This window comes from Vombatus ursinus, unplaced genomic scaffold (genome assembly GCF_900497805.2).
Source record: "Vombatus ursinus unplaced genomic scaffold, bare-nosed wombat genome assembly UNPS02011014.1, whole genome shotgun sequence".
Lineage (NCBI taxonomy): Eukaryota > Metazoa > Chordata > Mammalia > Diprotodontia > Vombatidae > Vombatus > Vombatus ursinus.
In genome coordinates, this window is record NW_020950792.1 from 6,043,766 (window position 1) to 6,065,065 (window position 21,300).

The following is a 21,300-nucleotide window of genomic DNA, read 5'->3' on the forward strand; positions in this document are numbered from 1 at the left end:
GTCCCTTCAATTCATACAGACTTAGATTCTGAGAACTAAAGGTAAAGAATAGCATTCTCTAAAAAACAGCACAAATTCCTGACTTCCAGGAGGTCCCTCCCAGAAATGTACTTCCCAAGGAGTTCCTTCTTTTCTTGTAAAATTTCTGGATCCTTGAAAATAATGTCTTCCCACCTCAATAAAACAAATTGGGGATGCTAAGAAAAAATAACTGGATGTATAATAGCAGTCAGCTTTGTTTCACATCAACCACTGTCTTGACTAGTCAAAAAGGTTAGTATATAAACAGGTTAGTAATAACAAAATCATAAATATATATGACATTTCAACCCTTGCAATGCATTTTACATGCGTGACCTCATTTTGTCCTCACAACAATCCTCCAAGGTAGTTATTACATTTAATATTCCTAGCTTACAGGTAGGGAAACTGAGGCTATAAGAGTACAAGGGACTTGCCCATCTTCACACAGCTAGTTAAGGTCAGAAGTAGTTTTCAAAACCAGGTCTTTCTGCAGATTAGCAGCATTTAGCACTCTCTCTACTGTCTAGGTTCATGCCCTATTTGTCAAGGTCCTAAGGACAAAGAAGAAATAATACGAATCAGAAAACTAAAGAGACTCATCATTTTTGCTATTATTTCACTATTTTTATCTTCTAGCTATTTTTTTGCACCTCTTAAACCTTTTCTGGTCATTTCTTCTTACCATGATCTTTCAAGATCTTCTCAAACCCTGACTTTTATAAAACCTGACACATGTCCTATCATTTTAAAAGTGCCTGATTTTTTTCCCTTTATTGTACACAAACACCCACAGGCAAGCACACAGAGACATACAATAACACATACATGTTAATACACATACAAACAAGTACCTGAGGATGCAGTTCTAACCCTGTATGCACTGAGGTCAGAAGTTATGAATGGTGTTTTTTGACTAGTCAAGAGAGTGGTTGATGTGAAAAAAAGCTGACTTCTATTATGCATCCAGCTATTTTTTCTTATCATCCCCAATTTGGTTTATTGAGGTGGGAAGACATTATTTTCAAGGATCCAGAAATTTTACAATAAAAGAAGGAGCTCCTTGGAAAGTACATTTCTGGGAGGGACCTCCTAGAAGACAGGAATTTGTGCATGTGAGATGTTTCTAAGTCATCAACAAGTCAAGCATTTATTAAGTGCTATGTGCCATTGGGACAAATACAAATAGAAAGAAAGATAGTCCCCATCCTCAAAGAGCTTACATGAGGGATGACAGAAAAAAGGCAGCTGAAAAGCAAAAGGCTGGAAAGATAAAGATTCCTTGGATAGAAGCATGATAGAAGAAATCTATAATGCAGCCTGGAGAGTAATGAAATATAGCTGTCCTAGGCACCCTCCTACAATGATGGAGCCATCTGATCAGAGAGAGAGAAACTGTAGGGGAGGAAGGAACATTCAATTCTAAAAATAGAATATTGCTCTAAATGTCATAATAGATGATAAATGGGGGGGGGGGACCATAGCTAAGTTCCAAAGCTCAGTTCTCACAAATTTGTATGCATTTTTTTTTATTTCAGGGTTCTCAGGGACTAATGTTTAAGCATACCAAACAAACTCGTAAGTGCAAATCATTTATATTTATAAACTATGCTTTGTGCAATCAACTAACAAAAATTTTAGGCACATCAGGCTACTCATTTCAAATCTCTGGACATCAGTTTCCCCATCCATAAAAGGAGGGAGTTAAATTCTGTTTTTTGATGTTCCTTCCAGCCATAAGTATTCTAATCCTACTCAACCAAGTTATAAAACTTATTGAAAGGTCTCAATCCTGTTCAGCTATTTTATAATTTCTCTAGCAGGTCAGACCTAGTCCACCCTCTTAGCATCAAACCAGCTACCCTCTTTCCTTGAGGAAATGGCAAGACTCTTTATACTTGGTTATGGAGGTAAAGTAGAGTGGGGGGGTTTTATATGTACATTCCCCCTAACTCCATCTTTAACCCAGGACTATTGTTGCATAGTGTAGGAATAAGTGAAAAGAATGTGAAGAGAAGACATTAATAAGAATTTAGGGCTGACTCTTGTTGAAAGGATATAGGGAAATTCTTGCTAGAAAAATTTGCTGTGTATATTGTGTTTGAGGGCAGGCAATACTGTCCTACCTCCCAACCTATCTCCACCCCAGATGGAGAATCCAGATTGAATCAAACAGAACATTAGACACAAAAAGTTTACGCTACATTCAGTATATTTATGGAAATTATTTCTATCCCTGTATTTTTGCTAGGATGAGTTCAATGTCACCTAGTTGTGTCTCATCCTAATAATTCACTTTTATAATCACTTTCTGAATGCTCTAGGGGGGTATTTGAACTTATTGGCAACCTTTAGATCAAAATAATAAAATTTCTAATGCTTGAAACAGTCCAATAATGTAACAAAGTGGTCCACTAGGTACTAAGCACCCCATCATGAGGGAAATTCACAGATGATGTTATAGAACAACAATGGAATGAAAAGGGCTGCTCAGGAGTGAATGAAAAAGAATGCACTCATCACTTAAGATGTGCAAAACATTGTGTTAAGTACTAGGAATACAAATAGAAAAGCAAGATAACCCTGCTCTCAAGGAATGCACATTGGAGGAAGGGTAATAATGCAAAAAAGAGGTGGTTTCAGCTATTTGTTGGATACAAAGTTCCAGTGGTCCTTAGGAAGCAGTGGCAAAACAGATGATAGCATATAATTTTTAGTGTCACTCTCACTAATAAAACGACATCTGTTTCTGATGTTGAACCTTATGACAATGCCAAGAACTTTGGTAACAAGGGATTTCTCTTCCACATTTTCAGTAACTGACTGCTGAAGGGGGAATGGGGTGGCGGGGACAAGGAAGAAGGGAGACTGTTTTTGAAGCACCTGGAAATGCACTTGACAAGTCCCATTTCCACAAGGATTGCATATGATACCTGTGTCTTTGCCCCAGCATGTCTTGCTGCTTTAAATGTATTAGAGTCCCCTGAAACAAATGTCAGGAAAAGAATGGAAGAACATTTCTTAGGGTTGTAAAAGAAATGATTCTTGATCAGATATTGGTTGAACTAGTTGAGCATTGAGGTTCCTTTTTTTGATATGGAAGAGATTTCTCTCCCAGATATGTGGTTGGGTTGGTGCCCTCTCCATTTCCTCACCTATACGCTCTCTTTTATACCCTATGCAGTTTCTCAATAATACTGTGAACAATGATGAAAACTCATATTTATACAGTACCTTAGGGTTTCAAGTCCTTTTTCATCACAACTCATGAAGTGCTGAAGAAGAACAAATCCATCATTATAAACCTGGAGTTAGGACTCAAGTTTTAATCCAAGTTCTGCCACCTTGGACAAGTCATTTCACTTTTCTGGACTTCAGTTTCCCTATGTGAAAAAACAGGGAAAATAATACCATGCTGACCTATCTCATCTGAAAACTGAAAATGAAGATAAATAGGAGCTTGTAAGAACACTTCACTTGATGCATACAGATTCATCGAGCCCAAATAAAAAATGTTCTCTTTTGAAGATTCGTTTTCATATCTTATCCAACCATCCACCCAGGTCATCTCAGCATTTGCCTGCCACTGCTGACCTGCTCCTCCCCACTTGAAGTGGCACTCTTCAAAACAGATCTGAGACCTGGATTTCCATATGTAGGTATTCCTGACCCATGCTCCATCCCAGAAGAGCATCTTCATCTGCTCATGTTCAGAGCTCCTGCCTGTGAACCTATTTCAGTTGATTGGTGATTGAATATGCACAATCTACTTCCCTTATGTATCCCCCACTTCCCCACTATATCTTCTGGGTAGCCCTAGACTTCAGACCATACATCAACTTCATTTCCCATCTAATCATCTATCCAGGCAATCTTCCAATCTACCTGCTATTAAGCATGAATCTTCCCAGCCCCTGTCCTCCTCTTCAGAATATGACTCTCTTTTACATATTGTTTTCCTTTTTTTTTAAGAATGTAAACTCCTTGAAAGCAAGAACTACCTCTTTTTAAGAAATATTTCTATCTCCAGGACTTAGCACAATGCCTGGCACATAATAATTGCTTCTAAATACATTTTTATTTGAAGAATCCTGAAAAATATAGTAGAAATGATTCAAGGAGTGATTTTTGAAAGATTAGAAAGAATACAAGAGCTACCATGGGAATGAAAAAGACAATGTGTTACAGGAATTTTTTCCAAAAAGGAAGAGAATATAGCTTAAAGACTCATATGCTAGTGAACTTTATTTCAATTTCTAAGGATATTCTAAAGATTATTATAAAAAGAATACTTAGTGAAGATGTAGAAAAATAAGTGCTAGACTCATAGCTATCTTTGTTTCAACAAATACATGTCATACCCAACAAAAATAATTTCCTTTTAATGATGAAGTTATGAAAATGAGATATCAGGATAACATTTTTATATAATATGTGAAGATTTTTAGCAAAGTACTTAACAGAGTCTACCATATTACTTTTCTAGAGAAGATAAAGACATGAGGGCTAGCTAGCAGTAAAGGTGAATTGGGAATTGGAGGAATGGTAAGACTCAAATAGTGTGCATTGATGGTTCAATGTCAACTTGGAAGGAGGTGTCCAAATGAATTTCACTGTGATCTGTGCTTGGTTCTATGCTAACACATTATCAATGATTTCAATAAAGGTACAGAAAGCATACTTGTCAAATATGCAAATAACATAGATCTGGAAAGAATAGTTAATATACTGGTTGAGAGCCTCAGGATACAAAAAGGTCTTAACAGGCTAGAACATTGAGACACATCTAAGAAGACAGAATTTGTTAATAATAAATGTCTTATTCTTGGTTTCAAAACATCAAATTTTTAAGTAAAAAATAAGGGAAGCAGGGCTAAACTTTAGTTCAACTGAAAAAGATATGGAGGTATTAGCAAACATTAAGGTCATTTTGAGACAGTAATATAATTATGAAAGCCAAGAAAGCTAGTGTGATCTTAGAATATAGAGTAAGAGAGTCCCTTTGAGTCCAGGACTAGGGAGATAATACATCCAATGTATTGTACCCCAGTAAGATCACACTGGGAACTATGTTCAGTTCTGGAAACTTTAGGAAGGATATATATATATTTTTTTAATTTTTAATTTTTTTATTTTAGACAAATACTAAAACAAATATATAGTAAGAAAAGAAAAATATTATAAACTTAAAATAAGAACAAAAAAAAGTATTGCCATGCGCATAGCAGAATGGAAGAGGATTCAAAATACACAGCAATAAATTCCCATTTCAAGAAAGTGTATATAATAAATACTACACATTGTGTTGAGATCTGTCCATCTTTTCTTTGCTTCCCCGTAAGTTTTCTTTTGTTCTTTATTGTGCACTTTTTACTTTGTTCTTTTTTCCCCCTTTCTCTTCCCAAAGGCTACAATTAAGCATGGATATATACATTTATACATACATACACACATATAGATATGCACATACACATATATACACATACACACACAATATACATTTAAGGAAGGATATTATGGAGTATCTAGATGAGAGTAGCCAGAATGGTGATGGACTTTGAGATCTTGCTATATGATTAGCAGAATGAATTGGGGACATTTAGCTGGGGGAAGGGAGTAGAGGACATAAAGTTATTCTTTAAACATTTGAAGGTATTTAAAATGGAAGAGGAAATTAGATTTGTTCTGACAGCCCCCAGTAAGCAAAACTAGGTACTCTAAGTGGAAGATAGAAAGAAATACATTTAGGCTGGACATACAAGACCCAAATGGAATGTCCTGCCTTGGAGACAGTAGATTCCTTCTTGATGGTGCTCTGTAAGGAAAAGGCTGGATTTCAAGATGTTAGACTGTATGTAAGGATTCTTAATCAAGTCATTCTAACTCTATTCTGTGATTCTTTTTCAGCATACTTACCCATTATAGTGTCCCAAATCCCACTAATCAGCTATAATTTGATCACCTTAGTGACACAATACAAGTATGATCGACAAAGATACTACATATACTCCAAAAACCTCACTGAGACAAGGATGGAATCCTGGCATTTTAAACACTATGCCAGTGGAGTTGAAACTGTGAGAAGCTTAATTATATCAAGAAGGAAATAATTCAAATATAGGCCCAGTGATAGATGGCATGTCACTTTTCCAAGACTCAGCCTAGCACTTTTGGACAGGATCATCACCATTTTTGCATAAAATATTGAAATTTCAGGTGACAGAATCAATCACTTGAAGATCACATTTGTCACAAAGAGGTAGCAATTTGTATCCATAGAAGGAGTGCCCACATCTACAAAACTTCAGATTCTTTAAGTATCCAAAAATTAAAAAATACAAGAACAACCAGAACATGAATTGCCAGCTCTACTGCATCAGACGATAATTAAAAATCCCACTGTTAATTTCCCTACTGTAATTCCTGCTCAATCCTCCACTATCATTTTCTATGCTTATGATGTCTGTTCCTCTTCATTGCCATTACAAATATATCCATACTGTTCTTAGTAATCTTAGTACCTGGAAACAGTGCCAACCCCTTTAGGTTTTCCTGAAATAGGACTATTAAAAAAGATTAATTTACTAAAGGAATAAAACATTCTTAAACATCAAAACTAGATATATAAAAATAGATATTATAGTATTCAGGCTAAATGTAGTTATTGTGATCCATTATAAAAACTCATACCTTTGCTTCAAGTATTCATCTACTTAAAAATATACACATGCCTCTTTGAAAGACTGTGCTTACTCTGTTAAAATAAGTTACACAAAGAAAAAATTACCTAAAAGCATTCTTAACTCTCTAGATATCCATATGAGTAATATGATGAAATAGCATCAGCATCATTAGGTCTGTATATACAATTTGAAAGGTATCTTTTTATAGCAAATAAATTCTATGACCGTTAAATTTTTTAGACTTTTTTCTATTCCCTGTTGGGTTGTTATGAGGTATATATGCCTTTTATAACTCTAATGAGATACCATTTAGCAGTTTCCATGCAGAGCCTTTGGATGACTGCTCCTTTATTTTTCCCTTTAAGAAAAATTTCTAACCAGTTTTATGCTTTTAATTTCCTTCTTGAAGCATCGGGTGAACACAGTACTGCTTCTAGATGTGAGTCTTCTTGTCAGACTGACACATTTAATTGAATTATATTCACTATTATTTGGTGAGCAGTTCAATCCCATTTATCTCTGTAAGTTAACCACTGAATGTTCTCCAAACCGTGTCAAGTTCAGGGGGGTCTTAAAAGCTAATGTTTCTGTTATCTAGAGACTTTCTTCCCTATATCATCAATTGGATACTTTTAAGTCTCCTCAAATTGCAGTAATTGAATTCAGTCCCCAGTGTAAATCAGATATACTAGGCCATCTCCTCCTTTTTTCCAATTTCATTAGATTTCTTTTCTAAATAGAAGTTAATCAATGGCTATATTGGTCTAATCAAGGGTAGGGGGAGCTAGAGTATAGAGTCTCTAGGAAAGTTTCAAATAGTAATAGCTACTGCTAAAAATGTATATTTTTCACCAAGATTTCTTAGACTTTTTTTGCGTCATGGCATTAGCATTTCTGTAAAGCCTACAGACATATCCTCAGAATAATGTTTTTAAATGCAAAAAAGATTAAAATATTTAAGATTACAAATGAAAAGAATCATATTGAAAAACAGTTATTAAAGTATTTTTAAAATATTATATTCATACACACTAAGTTCATAAATCCTGCTTTAAGCCAAGAACTAACATTCAAATAAATATCTTTCTGATAGTTTGTTCTTTCTTAATGGTTGGGTTTATTTCTCATTCTTTGTGTTCTGTATTGGGGACAAAAATCAAGTTAAAAAAGCTTTTAATGCCTTATTTTCTTATTCAGCATGTGTGGACACATAACTGTTTAAAATAGGCTAATTCAAAATAAAATGAAGTTTCAAATTTACTCACTTTTAGTCTTTATCAGAAAGAAATTATTTAAAGAAATTAAGTATTTTAGGCCCAGTAGGATGGACACATAAACACACATACACGTACATACATACACACAAACACACAATGCAATTTTAAAATTTTGTACTAAAATGGCTTAGTATCATTTTTTTTACAACTTTTGTAGAGGATTAAGTTCTTGAAAACATTTCTAGAATGATTCAATTCAATAATTATCTCTTATATGTAAAGCACTGTTCTGTCATTGTCATCAAAAAATGAAAAGGTCAAAAAAAAAATGAAATCATCTTTCTCCTCCATGAGAACCATGTGAACTATATAGTCTTTCAATAATCCCATCAGACAAACAAAAGGTATTTAAACATGTAAAACAAAGAGAAAGATTTAGGCAATCAGATATTTTGGCACAAAACATTTTTGCCCAAAATATCCAGATAAATAAAACAAAAGCTAATTGTCCCTTTTAAAAAACCTCATATCTCCACTTTAATTTTCTGAAGTAGATTATTTTTGTTGATATTTTGCTGGTTAGCTAGGTAGCACAGTCCATACAGCACCAGGTCTGGAGTCAGAAAAATTTGAGTTCAAATCCAGCCTCGGAAACTTACTAGCTATGTGACTCTGGGCAAATCACTTAACTTTGCCTCAATTTCCTCATCTATAAAGTGGAGATAATAATAACAATTACCTCCTGAGGTTGTTGTAAGGATAGAATGAGACAGCAATTATAAAATGCTTAGCACATATGAGAGAGTTAATATTATACTATCACATTAACAACTAATTATTGTGATTCACCTTTTTACCTTTTTTTTTTTCTTGTAAAGACCCAATTCCTGCTAAGATCAGTCATTCAGTCTCTGAAGGGCATGGCTGACTGATTAGATTTCTTCTAGACCTCAAGGAACATATTTCTCAATTTTGAGCAGGACCCCACTCAACTGGGAGACCTAAGTTTAGAGTATAAAAAAAATCTAGTCTGGGCAAGCTCCTACCCTGAGGAAATTAATCCCTGTCCTTGATCCCCTTTACTAGAGTTTAGGGTGACCCAGCTCATAAAGGAAAAAAAAAAAACAACCAGAGAGGTCTGGATGTAAATGGCTTCCTTTGCCCACATTGCTGGAGGCTGCTGAGTCTCATGATCAAGGCTCATTCTCAGCAGGAGGAGCTGTGAAGACTTTTAGCCTACATTCTCACTAAATGTCCACCAATCAAAGTTGATTTTCACTTGTCAGGGGAATTCCCTTTCAAAAGGTATTTAAGGCATCTCAGGCTCTCCTTTTGGGTCTTTGGTTACCAAGAGAAATCACTGACCATCAATTTATTGATTAATTGCTAACCGTTTTAATAAATTGATTATTAATTATCCAGAAACTCTGTCTCTTGAAATTTTCATTTGTGGCAAGTGCCTGGTGCAGTGTATGCATTACATACATGTTAGCTATTATTATCATTAATGTGACATTCTAGCTGCCCCTATAATTCACATGTAGGCTATAGTAGGGAATGAGATAGCTCTCTTTTCTCAGTAACAGAAGACAAATATGTTGTCATCACAACCCAAAGATAAAGATTATATATTCTTTAATGAACTCATTTAAATGAGTATGTACAGTACTTATACACTTATTTCCTAAATTTAATACCATCATAATACCATCACTTACCAATGGGGGGGTAACATATGATTAGGAAACATAAGACTAATGAAACAATAATGATGAAAACCAAATCAGAGCCAAAATCTGTTTCACTTTCAATTGTTAATGTCAAATTGGTAGATCAGTTGGAGGGTGCAGTGGGTGGGAAGAGTCAAAACTGTGATTTCATTTGTATAAGGAGCTCTGTGTGGGTCTCCACAAATGAATTCTAGCACTTCACCTGCAACTTATAGTCACAGAAACTGATTAAAGCCTTGAGAAGATAAGTTACTTGTCCAAGGTCTCACAGATGGTATACTCTGGAAGCAAGAGATAAAGCCAGGTCTTCCTAACTCTGAAGCTAGCTCTCTACTCATCATGCCACACTGCCTCCAGTAGAACTATGATCCACATAGCTACTACTCTGATGGCTCCTTATGGTTTGAGAAGGTGCTGATGATTCCTGAAGGAGGATGAGACTCATCTTCATCCTAATCATGGTTTGAGGAGGAGGAGGAGGATTCCTGAAGGTTTGGGTAGTAAAGCAGAATTTCTGGGAGGCAGACTAAGCTAGAAGGGTTCTGAGTATTTGCCCAAGAAAGTACTATATGTCTACGGTCTAAGAATCAACGAAGTACAGAGATGCTCATCAAGATGTGGGCTACAGAGCAATGAATTCTTGGACCATGGAAACACAAAGAAATAAAATAACTCTCTTCCACTTCTGCAGTAATGTTGTGGAGTAGTTACATCATTTACAGATTACTCTAAACATGAGAACTTTGTCAATTGACCAACCAGTTGATAGTTTTCTTGGGGAACAACAGTCCATCTATGTTGACATCATTGCGATATCACTTTAAATAACACCTTTGTTATTTAAGTTCAACTGAGTCTTCACTTCAGCAAGGCAATCCTTTTTCTCTGCCCTAATTGATTCTCTATACAAGTATGCATTAAAGCTTTTTCAAACCTTTCTGTCTTTTTTGAAGCCTCTGAGACATTTTCTTTTTTTTATCCTCTGAGATGAGAACCTTGCCTTACTTTTACTGAGAAAATCGAGGCCACTCATCACGAGTTCTCTCTTTCACTTTCTCTTTATAACAAAACCTCTTAACATATTCTCCCACTCTGCCTTCCTTTGCTCCAGTTTCTGATAATGCAGTGACCCGTGTTCTTGCCAAGAACAACTTGTCTACATGTTGTTCTCATCCCTTCCCATCTTCTCCAGCAGATTCACCCCATTATTGCCCCACCTCTCTCTAATCTTCCATTTCTTCCTCTACTAGTTGATTCTCTATCTTCAAACAAGACCAAATCTTCTACCCCCTTTAAAAAATTTTGCTAGATCTGCTATCTAAAAAGCTATTACCCTATACTTCTTCTCTCTTATTCAAACAGGCCCCTAGAAAAAGCTACATATAACTTCACTTACTCTTCTAACCTAAAAAGGAACTGCTCTCTCCAAGTTACCAATGATCATATAATTGACAAATTTGATGGTCTTTTCCATTAATACATTTCAACATATCTGTTGAATCTGACACTATTGATCACTTTCACCCCCTGGATAGTCTTTCCACCTGAGTTTTCATGACAGAGAAAATCTCTATTTGTTCTTCTCCTACCTGTATGATCATTCCAATTTAGTTGCTTTTACAGTATTTATGACCATATTATGCCCCCTAACTATAGTTTTATCAAAAAAAAAAGACTCTGTCCTGGCCCCCTTCTCTTTTCATGTGCTTTGTTAGTGACTTCATCAGCTTTTATGGGTTTATCATCTCTGTGCATATTACAAACAGATCTACACATCAAGATACTCCCTTGAGCTCTAGTTCCACATCACCAGCTGCCTACTAGACATTTCAAACTAAATCTTTCAAAGAACTTTCACTCTTAACCGTCCAAGAGAAAACTCATTAACTTTCCCCTAATGCCCTCCTCCCCTCTACTGGCTTTCTCCATTTTTTCAAGGGCAACACCATTTCTCCACTCTCCTAGATTCATAACCTTAGTGCTCTCCTTGACTCTTTTTTTTCATCCTTCATTTCCAATCAGTTGCCAAAACTTGCTATTTCTACCTCCATAACATCTTTTGCATCCAAGGGTGTGCTAAAGTTTTATAGCTAGCTCTCTTGAAGGGGAAATGTGCATACAACACACTTTTGTTTGCATTAATAACATTTTCTTTATCACTTTCTTTAGACAATCAATAAAATGATAGCCAAGCCCTAATATATGACATTTGCCAATAACTAAGATGTAAATGCTCTACTGAAAATTTAACAATAAAGTCTCACAAGCCTGTAAGATCTGGCTCCAGCATACCTCTGCTTATATCCATCTCATATCTATTCACACAGACACTACCTTAGTCCATGCCCTCATCTGTTTTTTGCTTAAATTATAGCAATGACTTCTTAATTAGTCTTCCTGCCTCAAGCATCTCTCCACTATCCATCTTCCATATATTTGCCCAAGTGATTTCCTATATGACATGATTTAAATATGAAAAATAAAGGCAACAGTGGTTTAGAGTGCAAAGTTATTTGCAAAACTTTGGAAGAGGGGATGGCAGATGATGAGCAATGCTGTCTCACAAAACAGTTTAAAACAGCAGAAGGGAAAAACAACGTGAAAAAAAGTTTGACATGAGATTTACCTAAGGCAAATCATCCAGAGAGAATTTATTGATGAAATAAATATATTGGAAAATGACCAGATTTGCCAGCAATTTGATACCAATCTATTCTCATCATTGATGACCATAGAAGCACATTATAATATCTAAACATCATTTTTTCTTAGTTTCATAAGGTCATTGAGATCACTCATAATAAACTCTCTCTTTCCCTTTCTCTTTATCACAAAACCTTGTAACATATTCTCCCATTCTGCCTTCCTTTCCTCCAGTCTCTGATAATGTAATGACCCTTTTCCTTGCCAAGGACAACTTACTAGTTCATTCTCTATTGTCTTCAAACAGGCCCAAATGTTCCACATTCTTCATAAAATTTTTGAGTTTGAGTGTTTTGAGTTTGAGAGACCTGCTCCTCTCAGCCTATATAAATTTTGTTCTTTTGCCAGTCTCCTCCACAGTGATACAAGTACTAGTAACTACATGAAGACTGAAGGATGAGTTTTTGTATAGCAACACAATCTAAGGGTCAGTTGCTCTTGCTTATCCAAAGGAAAAAAAGCTCTACTTCTAACATATAAGTCCTTATTAGTAAGATGCTGGATCTTGTGGTGTCCTTTAAGAAGACCTGGCACTCATTTGTACCTGCCTATTAATTGGCCAGGGTGTAAGTACATAACTTTTACATAGTCTTTTCCACACTCATGACTGATCTCTGAGACAACTCAACCTTGGCACATATTCAAGAAACTCAGTGGCCTTAGACATAAGTGGGAGTAAAAACCTACAACAAGCTGGTTCTCATAATTAACCTAGAGATGAAATACAATCAGTGACCTCAGGAGGTGTCAGTTATCTCAGAATGGGCAGTCTGCTCAGCTTGAATACTAATAAATATCCTCATAATAACCTTGGCTGAAACTACTGTTATCTTAGTGAGTGGGCAGCTGCTAATTGGAACCCAAGAACAGAGGAAATAAGAGATATAACATTATGCATAAGTTATAATAAATGAGGAAAGTAAACATGTTGAACCTTTGACAAGAAAATATATGAAAAGTCAAGGGGATAGAACAGAGTTTTATTGATTTTTATCTTGCAAGAGGAAAAGAACACATTGAAACCACATTTAATACTTACTTTCTTCTACTTATGAAAGCAGACCCCAAAAATGGGGATTGCATTTGTATTTTCAGTATATAAGTAATAATCACAAGAATGAGAATAATCCTGCCTGGATTAGGGAGAATTTAATCATCAGTAGCTCCTCAAATAGTGAGAAGAGTCACAGTTGTCAAAATAATTCACTAGCTGATTAAAAATAAAGGCCACCCAAGAAAAAATGTTTCATGTATAATTAGCACTTAAGAAGATGAAATCAGGAACAAATTTGAAAAGGAACTTGAATCAAACATACACTGAAGAATCCTTCCTGGGTGTGTATATGTGTGTGTGTGACAATTTTGAAAACATTAAAGGATCCATTTTTAAGATACCTGAACCAGAAGACACCAAACAAATTATAGGGAAATTGTAGATAACATTAAAAATAAAACAAAACTTGATCCTTTTATAATTTAGAGAATATTTCCAGTCCCCTGACACTTCACTCCCATCCTTCCACTTACTCTGATCCAATGACACCAGCCTCTTCGTCATTCCTTTGCAGAAGATACCCCATCTGATTCATATATTTTTGTTGGCTATCCCCCATACTTATGATGCTTTCTCTTCTTATTTCTGTCTTCTGGTTCCCCCATCTTCCTTCAAGTCTCAGGTAAAAGTTCACCTTCTGCAAGAAGCTTTTTCCAGTCCCCCTTGATTCTACTGCTTTCTCTCTGAAATTGACTTCCATATATTCTGTATATATCATGCATGTACATAGTTGTTTGCATGTCATCTCCCCCATTAGACTATGAGATATTTATGAGATTGAATCATGGTTATCTCTCATGAGATATGAGAAAGGAATAGACATACTTTTACAGATGATTTTTCCTTCAAAATTTATTGATGTCTTTTCTTTTAGTTTTCATCTCTGGGGGGCGGAGCCAAGATGGCAGAGGGAAAGCAGTGACTTGCTTGAGCTCTCCCTCAAACCCCTCCAAATACCTATAAAAAATGGTTCTAATCAAATTCTAAAGCAGCAGAACCCACAAAAAAAACAGAGTAAAACAGATTTCCAGCCCAAGACAACCTGGATAGCTGATGGGAAAGGTATATCGCACTGGGCAGGGACAGGAGTGCATTTTGGCGTGGGCACACAGGCCACAGCGAACCTGGAGCAGGCCTCAGAGGACTGAATCACAGGCAGCCGTGACAGTTTCCAGACTTCTCAACTCACAAACGCCAAAGACAACTTAGAAGGTCAGTGGGCAGAGTCTGTGACTTCAGTGGGAGAAGAAGCTAGGTCTCAGCCACCAAGGTCAGCGGCTGCCTCCTGAGCTTCCCGCCCACAGACTGAGGGGGAAATTGAGTGGCTGATTAGAGCGGGATTGCAAGGATCTCTTTGCCAGGGCTGAGGCAGCAATCTCTTGCTTTGCCCATGCTTGGATCTGGGTCACAGTTCTGAGGGGTGGTCCTGGGGAGAGGAGGTGGTAAAGCTTGTTGTGGTGGTGGAGAGAAAATACCTCACCCCTTATCATAGCACCTTGAAAGAACTGACACTTTTCAGGTCCCTAGAAGTATCTCTGAAAACAGCTGAAAACCCCCAAAGCTTGGGACAGTATATTCTCTACACTGGAAACAGACCTTTACCTTAACAAAGAGTTTATAACTCAAGTAATTGGCTGGAATCATGAGCAAGCAGTACAAAAAGAATCAGACTATAAAATCTTTCTTTGGTAACAAAGAAGATCAAAACATACAACCAGAAGAAGACAACAAAGTCAAAGCTCCTACATCCAAAGCCTCCAAGAAAAATATGAATCAGTCCCAGGCCTTGGAAGAGCACAAAAGGGATTTTGAGAAGCAAGTAAGAGAAGTAGAGGAAAAACTGGGAAGAGAAATGAGAGCGATACAAGAAAATCATGAAAAGCAAGTTAACAGCTTGCTAAAGGAGACCCAAAAAAATACTGAAGAAAATAACACCTTAAAAAATAGCCTAACCCAAATGGCAAAAGAGGTCCAAAAAGCCAATGAAGAGAAGAATGCCCTAAAAAGCAAAATTGACCAAATGGAAAGGGAAGCCCAAAAGATTACTGAAGAAAATACTTCCTTACATATTAGAATAGAGCAATTGGAAGCTAGTGACTTTATGAGAAATCAAGACACTGTAAAATAAATCCAAAAGAATGAAAAATTAGAAAACAATGTGAAATATCTCACTGGAAAAACAACTGACCTGGAACATAGATCCAGAAGAGAGAATTTAAAAATTATTGGACTATCTAAAAGCCATGATCAAAAAAAGAGCCTAGACATAATCTTTCAAGAAATTATCAAGGAAAATTGCCCTGGTTATTTTAGAACCAGAGGGCAAAATAGAAATTGAAAGAACCTACCAATCTCCTCCTGAAAGAGATCCCCAAAGGAAAACTCCTAGGAATATTGTAGCAAAATTCCAGAGTTCCCAGGTCAAGGAGAAAATATTACAAGCAGCGAGAAAGAAACAATTCAAGTATTGTGGAAACACTATCAGGATAACACAAGATTTAGCAGCTTCCACATTAAGGGACCGCAGGGCATGGAATATAATATTCTGGAGGGCAAAGGAGATAGGATTACTACCAAAAATCACCTACCCAGCAAAACTGAGTATAATTCTTTAGGGGAAAAAAATGGTCATTCAGTGAAATAGAGGACTTTCAAGCATTTTTGATGAAAAGACCAGAGCTGAATAGAAAATTTGACTTTCAAATACAAGACTCAAGTGGAACATGAAGAGGTAAACAGGAAAAGAAATCATAAGAGACTTATTAAGGTTGAACTGTTTACATTCCTGCCTGGAAAAATGATATTTATAACTCATGAGACCTTTGTCAGTATTAGGGTACTTGGAGGGAAAAAATTATATGTGTGTATAGATAGATAGATAGATAGATAGATAGAGAGATAGATAGATAGATAGAGGGCACAGGGTGAATTGAAGATGAAGGGGTCATGTCTGGAGAATAAAATTAAGGGGTGAGAGAGGATTATATTGGGAGAAGGAGAAAGGGAGAGGTAGAATGGGGTAAATTATCTCACAAAAAAACAGAAAAGAAAAGGCTTTTACAGTGGAGGGGAAATGGGGGAAGGTGAGAGGGAATGAGTGAATCTTATTCTCATAGGATTTGACTTAAGGAGGGAATAACATACATACTCAATTGGGTATGGAAATCTGTCTTACCCTACAGGAAAATAAGAGGGGAAGGGGACAAGAAAGTAGGGGTATGATAGAGAGAAGGGGAGATTGGGAAAGAGGGTAATCAGAAGCAAATATTTCAGAAGAGGGACAAGGTCAAAAGAAAGAATAGAATAAATGGCGGGGGTGGGATAGGATTAAGGGAAATAGAGTTAGTTTTTCACAGCATGTCTACTATGGAAATGTTTTGCATAACTGCACATGTATAGCCTATATTGAGTTGCTTGCCTTTTCAATGAGGGTGGGTAGGGAAGGAAGAAGAGATAAAATTTGGAACCCAAAGTTTTAAAAACATATGTTTAAAAAAAATGTTTTCACATGCAACTGGGGAATAAGAAATACAGGAAATGGGGTACAGAAATCTATCCTGCCCTACAATAAAATAGAAGAGGAAGGGGATAAGAGAAGGGAGGGGAGATATAGAAGGGAAGGAAGACTAGGGGAAGGGGTATTCAGAATGCATGCCATCTTGGGGTGGGGGAGGGGGGAGATGGGGTGAAAATTTGGAACTCAAAATCTTGTGGAAGTAAATGTTGAAAACTAAAAAATAAATAAATTTATTAATTAAAAAAAAGGTGAAAAAAATGTCATCTCTGAATTTATCCCTTTCTCACCTAGCAAGCCATCCCTTTTCATGAAAAGTTTTTAAAAAGTTGAACAAAACTATCCATTAATTGAGTCTGAGAGTGTGTGTGTGTGTGTGTGTGTGTGTATGTGTGTGTAGTGTCAAGATATTAGGAGACACCCTGTTTTCCAGAGCTAAGGCCCAGCAAGCAGGCTGTACCCTGAGCTTGGCATAACAATAATCCTTTGTGCTCACCCTCTGGATGATCTCAGCCACAGCAAAACCCTAGAATTGGGACTCATGATTTCCCTCTTTCCCAGGGGATCCTGACCTAAGAGCTGGAATTGCAGCCAAAATACTGCAGCAGAAAGTGATCAATCACATCTCCTGACACTCTGAACAATCCCTGTACCTGTAACTGCTAAGTGAACCGAACCAGGTTCTGCTCTCCTGTTCCCATCACATTAACCCTGGTTCTGTACCCCACTGAATGATCACAAGGCTCAATGACCCTTAAAACCTGAGACAATCATAAGACTCAACAATTCTAATAACTTGGAGATTGTTTTCCCCCAGGACCCGAGAATGCCTGTATTGTCCCAAAAATGTCTGCATGCAAGGGATTGCCATGGGAACTGTTTGTTGAAGACCTAAGAATGACTGGGTTGGGAGATACACACACACACATATACACATATATACCTATATACATATATATATATATATATACACATTAAATGTATAGATAGATGCATATAGTATAGGAACTATACTCATCAAAGATGTTAACTGCTGAAAGATAATATATAATAGTAGAAAATGTACAAACAGAAAACAAGGGTTCACATTCTGACTCTGCAACTTGCTGCCTATGTGATCTTGGGGAAATAATTCCTCTTTGAGTTTCAGTTTCCTCGTCTATAAAATGAGTTTTTATCTTTAAGATTAGATTATCTTTAAGGCTCCTTAAAGCAGAAGTGTCAAACATGCCACCTATAACACTCCCAAGTGGCCCACACCAGATTAAAATGTAATTAGGAAATATTTGACAAAATAAATAAAAATACAATAAACCATAGATAACATTACACATTAAAACTAAGTCAATATGTAGCCAGCTTCTATTTTAGTTTGAACCTGCTTCTATTTTAGTTTGATACCACTACCATATAGCTCTAAATCTATGGTCCTTGGTCCTCTGTGCTGTATAATTCACAGGTCTCTCTAAAGATGGTTAGGTCCTCCAGAAGCTTTCATTGATGGATGACAGGGTAATGAATGCATCAAGCCCAGAATACTAACAATCCACATAAGAAAAACAAAAAGGATGAAGAATTTCTGCTGCTCAGATCAACGTGTTTTTAGATATTTAACTCATATAACTCGCCCCAAAATGCATGTATCTTGGACAAGTACTAAAATTGACAAAGAGCTGGGCTTAGAATTGACCTGGAGGAAGAGAGTAGGATAGATTACACTTGGAAATGGTATAGCAATTTCAATGATATTAAATTGTTCAAAAACACCATCTTTTTAAACACCAAAATTATGCTAATGGGACTACTATTTGCCCCCAAATCATAGAATACCACAATTTCAGAAGAATCAAAATTGTTGGTGACTCAAATGGCAATGGAGAGACACATGAGAACACAAAGTGGGTCATAGCAAGTAACCAATGATGATTTGTATGCAAGAAGCGGTTTAAGATCTCTAGAAAAGCTGACAGGTCAGTCACAGACAGAGAGAGAGAGAGAGAGAGCAGATGAAAATAAATGATAAATCCACGTGTGTTGGTGCCCATATTATGTTAAAAGTCTTGAAGAAATGACTTTAGCATGTTGAGTAGTCTTTAAGAGAGCACGAACAAAAATCACACTGAAAGAGAAAGTATGGATGGAATTCAATTTATACCATTGTATTCCATTAGATAATAGAATTATGTTGATTCCTTGTGCTAAGGTAAAAACCATATTTTCTATTTGAAGAAATTGAAGGCTTAAAAAGGAAAATAAAAGCAGATCTAAACTAGTTAGACTGAAGTCCTTACAGAATATTAAAGTAGACTTAGAAATTTTGATAAACTCTCTTGGTTAACATACCAGTTTTCCTACTGTTATACAGGAGAAAAAATGACCTAAGGGAAACTAGGCCGAATATAGTTATACATTGCATCATAACTCAGTCATTCAAAAATCTCAGGGCAAAAACCTAGAGCTGTTATAGCTGCTCACTGTTCTTTTTCCTATAGCTCTGTATCCTGCCTCACCAAGGCACTAATCAAGTGACTGGTGGTGTCAGTATAGTCAATATAGTGTCAAAATAACTCAAGTATGTTAAAATTCAGATTACCAAAGAAGAAATGACAAAAATTACCAAGAATATGCCATAAGATAAACGTTTTAAATCTGGAAAAGTTCTTAATAGTCATCTAATATAACCCATTTATTTTATTGCTGAAGAACCTGAGACCTAAAAAGGTTCAATTATTTGCCTAGGGCCACATAGGTGGTAAGTAGCTCAGCTGAGATTACATCAAGCTGTTTTCATTCAATGTTGTATCTTCCTAAAATGAAACATATTTGTTGATTTATTGTAGGCCACTTGGTGGAATAGTGAAGATAGCACAGGACTCAGACTCAGGAAAATCTGAGTTCAAATCCTGCCTCATACACCGTGGGCAATTTACTTCACTACCCTCTGCCTGAGTTTCTTCAACTGAAAAATGGAGATAATAATAATAACCTCACAGTCTTGTTATGAAGATTAAATGATTATTTTTAAAATGTTTTACTAACCTGAAAGTCCTATATAAATGCCAGCTGTTGTTTCCAACCAAATAAGAATTCAGTTAACCTCTCACAGAAAGCAAGTTTTAAAAAGTCACTTATAAATACAAAAGTATTTACACTATCACTTACTTTAAATTGTGATAAAGTTCATGTTCAAAATATTTACTTTGTTAACCTTCCTATCTGCAGGCTACATAGACATAGACTTTAAAAATATAACAACTGCATCTTATTTTTAGCAGTCAAAAAGTTAGAGTGCAGGTGTTAAGTAGATTAACATCTACCATATATTTACAAGGACTAATTTCTCAGCTCTAGCTGTCTCTCCTCTCTCTCTCTCTCTCTCTCTCTCTCTCTCTCTCTCTCTCTCTCTCTCTCTCTCTCCAGACCCCACAGACTAACTAATTTCTCTATTCTTTTTGGTAGCAATCAGCTTTACAATTTTTTTCATACTTTCTTTAAATCTTTTATGAAGACATGTTGATTTGAGCTGTCTTTTATACTGAAAATATACTATTACTATTTCTACCCATCAACTGAGACTAATTCTTCAATACTTAAGAATCTAGGAACTGGAATTTGGAGGGAGCTTAGAAACCATTTAGTCTAGGGATTCTTCATCATTTGTGTATATTTGTGTTTGTGCTTGTGTGTGTGTGTGTATGTATGATGGATCCCTTTGAAGGTCTGGTGAAGTTTCAGCATTTTTTTTTTAATGCAAAAGATTCACAGGATTACAAAGGAAATCTATTATAATTAAATACAGTTATCAAAATATATAAAAATACAAGCTCATAGACTTCAATTTAATAATCTCTTCTTTTAAAGAATTCTAATTCAATATCCACCATAAAAAGAAGGGAAGTGGGGGGCGGGGGGAAGATGGAAAGGGGGGTGGGGGGAGCAGAGAGGCAGAGGGAGAAGAAGGGAAAGGGAGAGAGCTAGGGAAATGAGACTTGGAGAATTATATAATTCTCAATCCATTTCCAAATTAACGACATTATATAATCTGAGTTCCTAAAGAAGTAAATGAAAATGAAAAATGAGTTTAAAAAAGGTTAGATAGAGATAAAAACAGACTTTGACTGTTTGTTTAATGAAGTTAAACTAACTGTTAAGCCACACATTTAAAACCTTTGCTCAGTCTTTTTTTTTTTTTTTTTTTGGCACTCATCTACAGACATCAACATCAACAACAATAAACCATTTTCAGGGTCATGTAAAGGTTAGCGCGGATGAATGCTTCTTAAAATGTTTGATTCAGTAGTCTTGCACCCTAGGGCTCTAAGGAAGTTGTACAGGCAAGCCCAGAGTTATTAGTGCATTTAATTAATTTCAGGCAAAC

At 36.1% G+C, this 21,300-nt stretch overlaps 1 protein-coding gene across 1 annotated transcript in view; it reads right to left on the reverse strand.

The window, feature by feature from the left end:
• GPC5 (glypican 5) overlaps window positions 1-21,300 on the reverse strand; it is a 66,866-nt gene that overhangs the window by 35,450 nt on the left and 10,116 nt on the right. The gene's annotated exons all lie outside the window — the stretch shown is intronic.